The following is a 9,533-nucleotide window of genomic DNA, read 5'->3' on the forward strand; positions in this document are numbered from 1 at the left end:
TTCATGTGTTTTGCAAACACTCAGCAAACTATTAGGAAAGCTATGATTTCAGAGGCGTTATTAATTGGGTCTAGCTTCAGATTTAAAACAGGTGTTTTGGCTGAATGTCAGACCTGTGAGAAATCAACTATTCTGGGGCACACAACTTGTGAGGCATGGAATGGCGCACTTGGTAATGAACTGTAGCAAACTCATTACCAAGGCTTCTGAGGCATATCTGGAAACAACAACAAAAAAAGAGAGAGTAGCCATGAACTGGGAAGTGTACAGCACTGAGAAACAATGTCAAAGAGGCAAAACAATTGAAGAAATAAGGCTGGACCAACAGAACAGGGGAGAAATTACTGAGAAAGATGGCAGGAGGTGCAGTGATGGGGCAAAGAGGCAAGCAGGAAGAAAGCCAGAGGCAGTGAAACCATCTGGATAAGATCAGGAAACAATGCCGTAAAAACGGTTTGGAAGCATGCTATAGTCAAGTCGTTACCTGTGATCCATTTGAATGACAACCATCAATTAACTTGCTGTTAATGGATATTTTATTTATATATATATATATAAAATATATATGGATGGTATAATATAATGGATAATATTTTGACCATATTTTAAAGAAAAGTGAATTTGCTGTCAGCCTCACGGGTTCTGCATCTGTTTAAGTCAGAGAGAAAAGATACAGGAGAAAAGATAGAAGAAAGGATAGGCTGTTGGAAACAGATAGCAAAATATTTGCTCTTTGGCTTCCCAAATGTAGCCAGGTACAGACATGACATATGCGTGTATCCATGGCCTCTTAGGACCATACGGTTCAGTTATAACATACCTCAGAATAACGTAGAACTGCAAGACAGAACACAGACCACTCCCTGATTGCATAGGGCCTTTTGTAATGGAGGTGGGTTATTAATATTACAGTTTTAGGCTACTGATGCACTTTTGAGTAGCCTAATTCGGCCTGTTATAGTAGTGCCCATTTAATTACAGCATAATAAATTTAAAACCATTTTTAAAGAGTTCTGCAAAGATTGGTGTAATTTTACATCTCTATGAAAGACAATACTCCAGCTTGAATATAATAAGAATCCACTATAATTTGCATTGCCATAACAACTTCATCAAAGTACTTTATGGTCAATAATTAACTTACCCTTGTAACACTTCTAGGAAGAAGATAAGCATATTCCTAAGAAACTGAGACATAGAAAGATTACAGTCAAAGTGACACTTCCTAGTGACATCGTGGAGTAGCCCAGGCATGTGGTTCTCGTTACTTAATCATGCTGCCAACATAGGTAGCCAACAGAGGTATGAACAGTGACCAGATTACAGCTGGGAAGAGGAGGAGGCAGAAATAGGAGCTTGGGAATAGTGCAAAATAGCCACAATGCACAACAGCATTAGGCTATTTTTTTTTTAGTTGATACCCATTTTCACCCCTCTTAATATACTTGTTTACGCCTCTTACCTTTTTATTCCCCACACATAACATAGTAGCCCACTAAGCTCTTCTTTCTATTTCTCTTGTAGCCAATTTGTATGAAATTGTGTTTCTGATTCCTCAGATTTTCAGTAGTCAGCTCCTTCCTTTCAGTCCTAGTGATCATTATTCCATGCTCAATTCATTCTTGCTTCAAATACTTCATTTTTTTACCTAAGCACCCCCTGAGCCTGTCCAAAGTGCTCCGGCTGAAATCACATACTAACTCCTACTTTTTTTCCGGTAGGTCCCCACAGTCATCACATCTAGTTCACACCTCTTGTCCTTACAAAACCAACATGCTCAAGTTCATACTGAATCAGATTTCTCCTTTTTACTTCTCTCCCCTCTTTCTGGAAGTGGTGCCAGCTTGACGTTTCTTTTGCTCCTCTCATCTTTCCCCTTTTGTGCTTTTATGCAAGATCAATACCAACGTTCTTCATCATACATGCTACTCTGAGCTCTGCAGCTTGTTCCACCTGTTCATGCATCTGCAGTTAACTTGTAGTGGAATTGCTCTACTCTTCTCCAAAAAGAAGATGGCTTTGTCAAAGGAGAAAGCAATTGCCCAAGAGCTAACATAATTTTGACATGAGAGAAGTGGATAGGGAGGTGAAAAGTGAGAAGGGGAGTGATCTGAACTTGTTTTACTGCATTCACTCAGAAGTAGGGTGTTTGGGTGGGAGCTCCTGTGCCATATGAGAAGATCTAAGTAGAGGTGAAAACCAAACATGATGCTTCTGAATTCTGTTTTGTGTTACAACACCTTTCTCTCCTTACCCTGACATGAAACTCACGCAAAAGGGATTGCATCATTAATGCTGCACACAAACGCCTTCAGAACCAGGATTGCTACCTGTAAAACAAATGCACATAACAAATGCCTTTTGGAGTGCGAGACAGAAAGGAAACAAGCTGACCTACCTTTTGTTCCCACTTTCTAGTGGCTGTGTCAAACACTGACACCTTTGAAGAGTTAGAGTTGTGCTGTGGCCTGTATGTGCAGTGCATCACCCATCAGCAAGCATCCCTAATGCACTCTTGCTGCTCTTTCCTAAAACCTCTTAAAAAAAATAAAATAACCAGCATCTGTCAGCAGTGGGTACTCTCACATTAACTCACTCAGATACTACAAGGAAAAATCAACTCTTACAGCTTTATCAAAGTAAGTGTATTTCCTCAAAATTTATGGGAGACCATCTTTGACACAGGAAAAACAAGTAATGCAGTGCCAGCTAGTGACACCATCTCCATCTTTTCTCCCTAGTCTTATCCAGAAAACCTAGGGCTTTGCTGCCAAATACTCTTCTCATTGTCATACCAGACTGGCAGTGTTCATGGGACTTGGCAGGAGATAACGTTTGATAAGAATCCTTCTCTGGGCACTTCTGAGAGGACACTGTCATTCATTTCCCTCCCCTGCCAGCTCACAAGAACCGAGTCAGCGGAGTGAGTGCAGGAGGAACTCCATTCCTTTTAAGCATATGCAACTTGGAAGCAACTGCTATCATTTTCTTCAGTCACCTTTGAGCCAAGTGCAAACATAATGCACCTCAGCCCTACGGGAATATTTTTAAGGAAAGTTATACGCAAATGAAAATGCAGGGTATGAATGAAACAGCCACTTCAGCCTGCTGCCAAGCTATAATTAGTACTTATACTCACACACTTGCATGCACATATGTGCAGCACAGCTTAATAGAATCCCCCATTAATGTAGAGGCTCATGTGCTTGGGTTCTGTGTCTGGGAAAGCTTTACACCCACATGAATTCTGATGTAGAGCTGAAACAAAAATGTTGATGCTGGCAATGCCAACCATACAGAGTAAATAGCTGGGTCCAGCCCTGCCAATGCTGACATGAATGGGGCTTCTCACCCAGAAGAAAACCTATGTGTGAAAGTATTCTCAGGGCTAGGCCTGTAGAGCAAAAGTAAATCCTGCTTCTCTTCCTCAAATGAATAAATCCATTTATGCCAATGAGTTGGTTTCAAGCCTTGTATATGTATGTTCCACTCCCCGGTCTTTATGTGAGATCTGAATCTTGCGACTGGAATGAGTCAGGCTATCAGTGTTTGGCTGTGTGCTTCTGGGGTCAGAGACTGCATTACGTGTGGGCAGACTTCATGCTGATTAAATCAAACTGCTGCACTGAAAGGGGCATTAACTAAATGCTTCTGAACATTTTGATGGTGAATAACGTATTCTGAATCTTAAGAGAGGATTTGCCCTAGATCATTCAATATACACAAGTATATAAATAAAAGTGCTTTCCTTCCATTCAGTGAAATGGAGGAAATGCATAAAAAAAAGAAATGAACTAGATATTTAAAATTGCTTTGTTTTTAATGATCTGAGAAAAAAAAATATTAGTAATATAGAGGTGATTACTCTCACTGTCTCTTTCATCCTGTTTCTTACTGTTATTTCTTAGAGCCCAAGGAGGAATATTTTTTGAGCAGCAGTGGTGCAGGGTTGTCTTGATAATGTGCTTCAACCATGACCTCTGTCTAGTAACTGGATTATAGGCTCTCCTGATTCCCTTCACTGAGGCATGGGACATATGTAGGCCAGATGTGAATGGCAGGGACATGCCATATAATCACAACATGAGCAGCCACCTTTTTGTCAGCACTTGGGCCAAGTGTGATGCCACACTGGAAGGCCAAAGGCAGAAGAATACGTACTTCCAGTTCAACCTAGTGTAGTGCTTTCTCTCTGGCTCCCCAGCGTTTGCAGATGAGGTTGAGGTATCAGAGAGAAGATGAGGTGATACACTGAGAACAAGTGAGTTTCCAGCACCGCAGCAGAGGAATAGGAGAGGGGCTAAGACTGAAACACCCTTGCTAGTCTCCTGGTAAATCCATATCAGTTTAGGATTACAAGTGAATCTGGAAACAAACTTTTATGACTTGTGAAAAAGATGCTTACTCTGTTGGAAGTTTTGTGATGCGAACCTTTCCACTGACAACTGGCCAGAGGCCAACAAATTCAGTTTCCATAGATAACAACATCACCAGAAAATGGTCATTTTTATCTGAACCCAAGAACAAAGAATAGTAGGGGATCTGTATCTCATTATTCATGTGCCCACCTAGTCAACTCCTTCCTTTTGGCCACTTTTTATATGTGTTCCAGTAATCAGTTGAGCTCTCCCTTGTCTTTTTACAGTGTCCCTTTTCATTGGAAAGCCTGGCATGTTAGCAGTGCTTGCTTCTGTAGGAATAAAAAAGGAGTAATGATCCAAAAGAAAGGATTATAGTCTTTCAAATTGCACTGGTATATTCTCAAGTAAAACACTAACCCTGCATATGCTGATATTCACTTTTAACATTCTGCTAGGCCTCTTCATTGCTAAAGACCTTATGTATCATAACAGCAACTGAAACCTAGGAATAAGCACAATAACAGGACACTGATGAACATTCTGTGCACCTGTATATTTTAGCTCTCACAACCCAAAAAATAGCAGAAGAAAAAGGCAAAAATGAGTATCAGATGCATTGAACTGATTTGGAGTACACAATTCGGTGGCAGGAAATGGGAGAAGATAAGTAGTTTGTGCAACAGCTTGTTGACCTGAAAGATTGGATGCTTAAAGGAACATTTAAATAAGAGCAGCTGTAAAGAAAACAGAGTAGCACAGGCAGGTAAAACCACAAATCAAATACTTTGCAGGGCCGTATTTCATCACATACAGTACACTTTCAGATGTGATATTCTGTTCCTATTGAATCTGTGGCAAAATACCCACTAACTACAAACAGAGTAGGTTTTGTCTCTGTACGCTAAGAGTACAGTCAGTGCAGCATAGAAAGAAATTGTGCAGGTGAGGAGTAAGCACTGTAAATTCAGTGCTTTGTTTATCTTAATACTTATATTTTCAAATTAACATAACGTTTTGCTCTTGCTACATTATAACAATCATTTTTTTAGGTCCACAGTTTTTTTAAAGTTTGATGGTGGGGGTGCTAAATGCTAATAAAATGTATTTCGTAAACATATTTTAAAACAGTTAAAGCATTTGGAAACATTATAAACACTCTTTCCAAAACAGAATTCTTTGGTATCATGTTAAGTTCTCTTCAGTAAAGTTTTTTAAAAACTTGCTATTCTCTTTCTGTTTTCTCTCCTCTGTTTCATTTTGTTCTGTTTACTGAGATCTGTCCAAATTTGTATTTTCAAGGCTTAATTCTGAAATGGGAGCTGACAGATCTTTGTAATTGTCTGGCATCTCAGCATTATGGTATGTATCTGAGTGTGGGTCTGCATGGATGTGAAAATGAATGTCATAAAAAAAACACTGAACTTCTTGCACAATAAATTAATTTTTCATCAAAATTAGTAAAGTTGCCAGCTGTGTATGTGTAGTATTTTTAAATCAGATAAAAATAGGACTGCTGTATTCTTTAATTAGCATAACTGAAAGTTAGCCAAATCGGCTTCGGACACAGCAGGAGACGTACAGTTTGTCCTGATTTTGTGGGGAATGAAAAATGTAATACTTGGCACATGAACTAACTATGCTAACCAAAAATATTATTAAAACATACTCAACTAAATGAAATATGTTGGTTTACCAGAGATTAGTCCACATATTTTAACGGAACAGAGAAGCACAGTTTTAAAGTTGTGGACTACCGAAAAACAAAAAAAGTAAGGAATTTGATTATTGCTGACATTAAAATGAAAATTCTGAGAAAAACTGCTTATATTTTAAAATCAGTAAACTCATTTTGCCAAATCCTGGCAGTCTTTTGACACAGAGTAACACGGTGGTGTTACCACCTACAAATAGGTCTGTTGACTTGGGAATTCAGTCTTTTGTTGCAAATTGAAATTGCAAAGCATTTCAACTTGAGTGAGCATTTTCAAATGTTAGGAGGTTAAAAGCCACCTTTTTCTTAATTTCTTTGTGCCCAGTTGTATCAGGTGAGTCTAACAAAATTAGAGGTCTAACTTTGGGAAAAATTGTTTATTAAATAGCAACCAACTGAATAAACATCATACAAATGTTGATTTCCTTTAGTCTAGATGTAGTCCCTGCCTGTGTATGATGGGACTGCAGACTGACTTGCTAAGTGGATACTTTCTTCTGCAAGTTGGACAGAATTCTGAGAGAGAATAAGCCTTTGCAATTGCTGTCATTCTCAAAACCACATCCTTAAGCAGAGATACTCTCAAGAGCCATGAGAATCTTATGAAAGACACTTTTGAAAATCCCATAAGAAAGTCTCTGATGAAATCAGATACGGGCTTCAACCCAGTGCTGTACAAAAGGTAAAACTGATTCTTTGCAAAGTAGTAACAACTGAATCCAAGGAGGTTCACCTTTAGGAAGACATTGCTACTCTCCCTGCAAAGGTTTACTGCTTTAAATTGCAATTTGAATTTCTGCCAGTGAGGTTATAAAGGACATGCAAAAAATTAGTGCATATGGCAGCTACTCTCCGTATTCACTTTTTCCTAGACAGCCCAACTCAGTTTAGGAGCAACTAAACTCCTCCTTTAGGAGCATGCTCAGTGATGGAAGAGTGCAGAAAACCCTGCCTAGACATGTTTTTTTTTTTGGGTAGACAGAGCACAGAAGCTTTTTGCAAGCAGTCTCTGTAAGAGTAAAAAAGAAACGGAAACGAAACAGCTCACTCTCTTTCCTTAGAAAAGGTGTTTCCATTCTGAAGCATGCAGTTAAGTGGTGTGATGATGCCTGCTCAACAATTGCTCATGCAAGAGTTAGCTTCTATGTGTCCTCAGTCGACTATATTATTTAGACTGTCAAGGCCATACTTTCAGCAACAGAAAAAAAAGATCTCATTTCCACAGGTGTGCATTCTATGAAAGTGTGATATGCTGACAGCCAGCTAGGGAATTTACAATTTACTAGCCTTTTCTATCTTTAGAAATGCTTGCCATTCTTTTCAAGAACTCCATTATGCAGATTGCCTCATTCAGAAACGTGACATTTTACTACTTTAGAGGAAACAGTTACCTGAAGAACTTTTCCAAAATGCATCACAGAATGTATGTTTCAATGTTTCTGTAAAGCAGATCATTTCATTTCCTGGAAAGAACAGCTCATCATTTCATAGGAATGCCTTCCCCCTGCACAAATGGTTTGCCTGTAAAAGATATTCTCCTTTAGAAATAGAGCATGAGCAGTCTTAGGCAGTGGTTTCTGACACTCCATGGGGTCATAGAAGTTTTGAGTGAGATTGTGATCCTAGCAGAAATTAAATCATTTAAATAGTTCCTGGGGCCTGTAGGCCAGATTGAAGGTGAGCTTGCGATCAGGAAGAATTGCCTAAAGGCCAGTTGGTCTTGTACCAGCTTCCATCTTTTAAGACTTTGATGACTGTACACATCACACTGTTTTTAAGATGCATCTGATGGTCTCAGTTAATGACAACTATGATAGACTATGTTACAGACAAGAAACGAGACGAGAGACACAAAGACAAGAAAGGCCCTCAAAACTTCCCTTTTCTCAAGTCAGAGCTATTGATTCATTTTTCAGCTCAATCCACAGAGCCGTGACCTCCTTAGGTGGGAGACATTTGTTAGGCACCCTTCCTCACAGATCCTCAGATGTCTTTTCTATCCCAACCCCGTATCTCATTGGTGTGAGGAGATGGGATGGCTCAGTCACTAGACATGCTTTCTACCACTTCTCCCTGATACACAGTGAAAGTGGAATGCATCCAGGTTCTTTGGCAGGCAAAGGGATGTGTGGGAGCGTTTCTGCCCTTAGGGATTTGCTAAAGGTCTCGTGAGTAGATGGGAGCATAGCTGAAAACACAGACCTGATTCCAAGGCTCTGCAAAAAAACCCTGGTCAGTGCTGTCTCTTAAAAAAAACACAGCAGAGGAATGTAAACATGTGTTTGGCCAGTAAAAGAGCTGTTACATAAATGTTAATTATTGAAGAGGATTTCCTATGAGTACAGGGCTTTTGACACAGCTTTGATCCCATGCAGGGTAGAAGCCTCAGGAGTCACTTGCTTTGCCTTAGAACTGCATTGACACTTCTCTGAGCCCTAAGAAGCTGCAAGGGCATTTGCTGCAGCACAGGAACAGAAGAAGCTTTGATGATTGAAACTAAAGCTAGCGCAGCGTTGTGCTGGAGCAACCCTCTGTTTAATTAAAAAGTTTCATCAGTCAGAACATGTGAGTATCTAGCTGTGATCCCTGGATGCCGCACACATGAAAAAATGCAGGAAAAAGTATTTCTCTTGAGCCTCCCGAACACTCTCCTGTTCCCTTAACCTAGCTTAAACCAGCCATAAAAATCAATCTCATCTGCTCACTCAGCAGTTATCTTCTCACCAGATTTGAATGCCTTCCTGTGGCCTCCCCTCACCTCCTGCATCTTACAGGAGCTATTCATTTTTCTTTGCCAGGCCTTATACAATTCAGGCTACCCCTACACAGCACACTGTATCAACCTACTAAGTAGGTAGGTGTAGTAAGGAGATGGATTGCTGATTAGTGTTTACTGCAACATAGTTAGTTTTCATTGTATGATGTAAATGAGCCCTTAGGTTATACCTATTTCCTTGATGCCACTTCTTCCATCTTGTTCTGCTTCCTGTGCTACTTTTGTGCTTTCCTCTTTCCCCCTTTACCATCCCTTCCAAAGCTGTTTACCCATTGCTCCTCTTAAACCCCTAACCCTGATCTGCACTTTGCTCCTCTTCTTGTGAGACACGCTGTTCCCTTAATGAACAGCAGGTGAAATAGTTAGTAAAAAAGATCTAAACCAAAGCCATCCATGTGGCCTAGCATAGGCTAAATAGCCCCTTTTTGTCACCTAACTGTCAAGTCCTTTCCAGCCTTCTTCCTCTGTCCTATGCAGTCCTATCAGACCCATGATACGACATCCGTGTTCAGAAATCCAGTCATAGTAGGCTCTTTGCACTTTGATCAGCCTTCTGACTGGGTCTTTAATCCTGTACACGATAACATATCATCCACCTCAAACCTCTAGTAATAAATCAGATCTGAGGGGAAAAAAACCCACCCAACAGGCTGAGGAATCATGGCTCCAGGCTCCCACAAAAATC

Source organism: Rhea pennata, chromosome 1 (assembly GCF_028389875.1).
Source record: "Rhea pennata isolate bPtePen1 chromosome 1, bPtePen1.pri, whole genome shotgun sequence".
Taxonomy (NCBI): domain Eukaryota; kingdom Metazoa; phylum Chordata; class Aves; order Rheiformes; family Rheidae; genus Rhea; species Rhea pennata.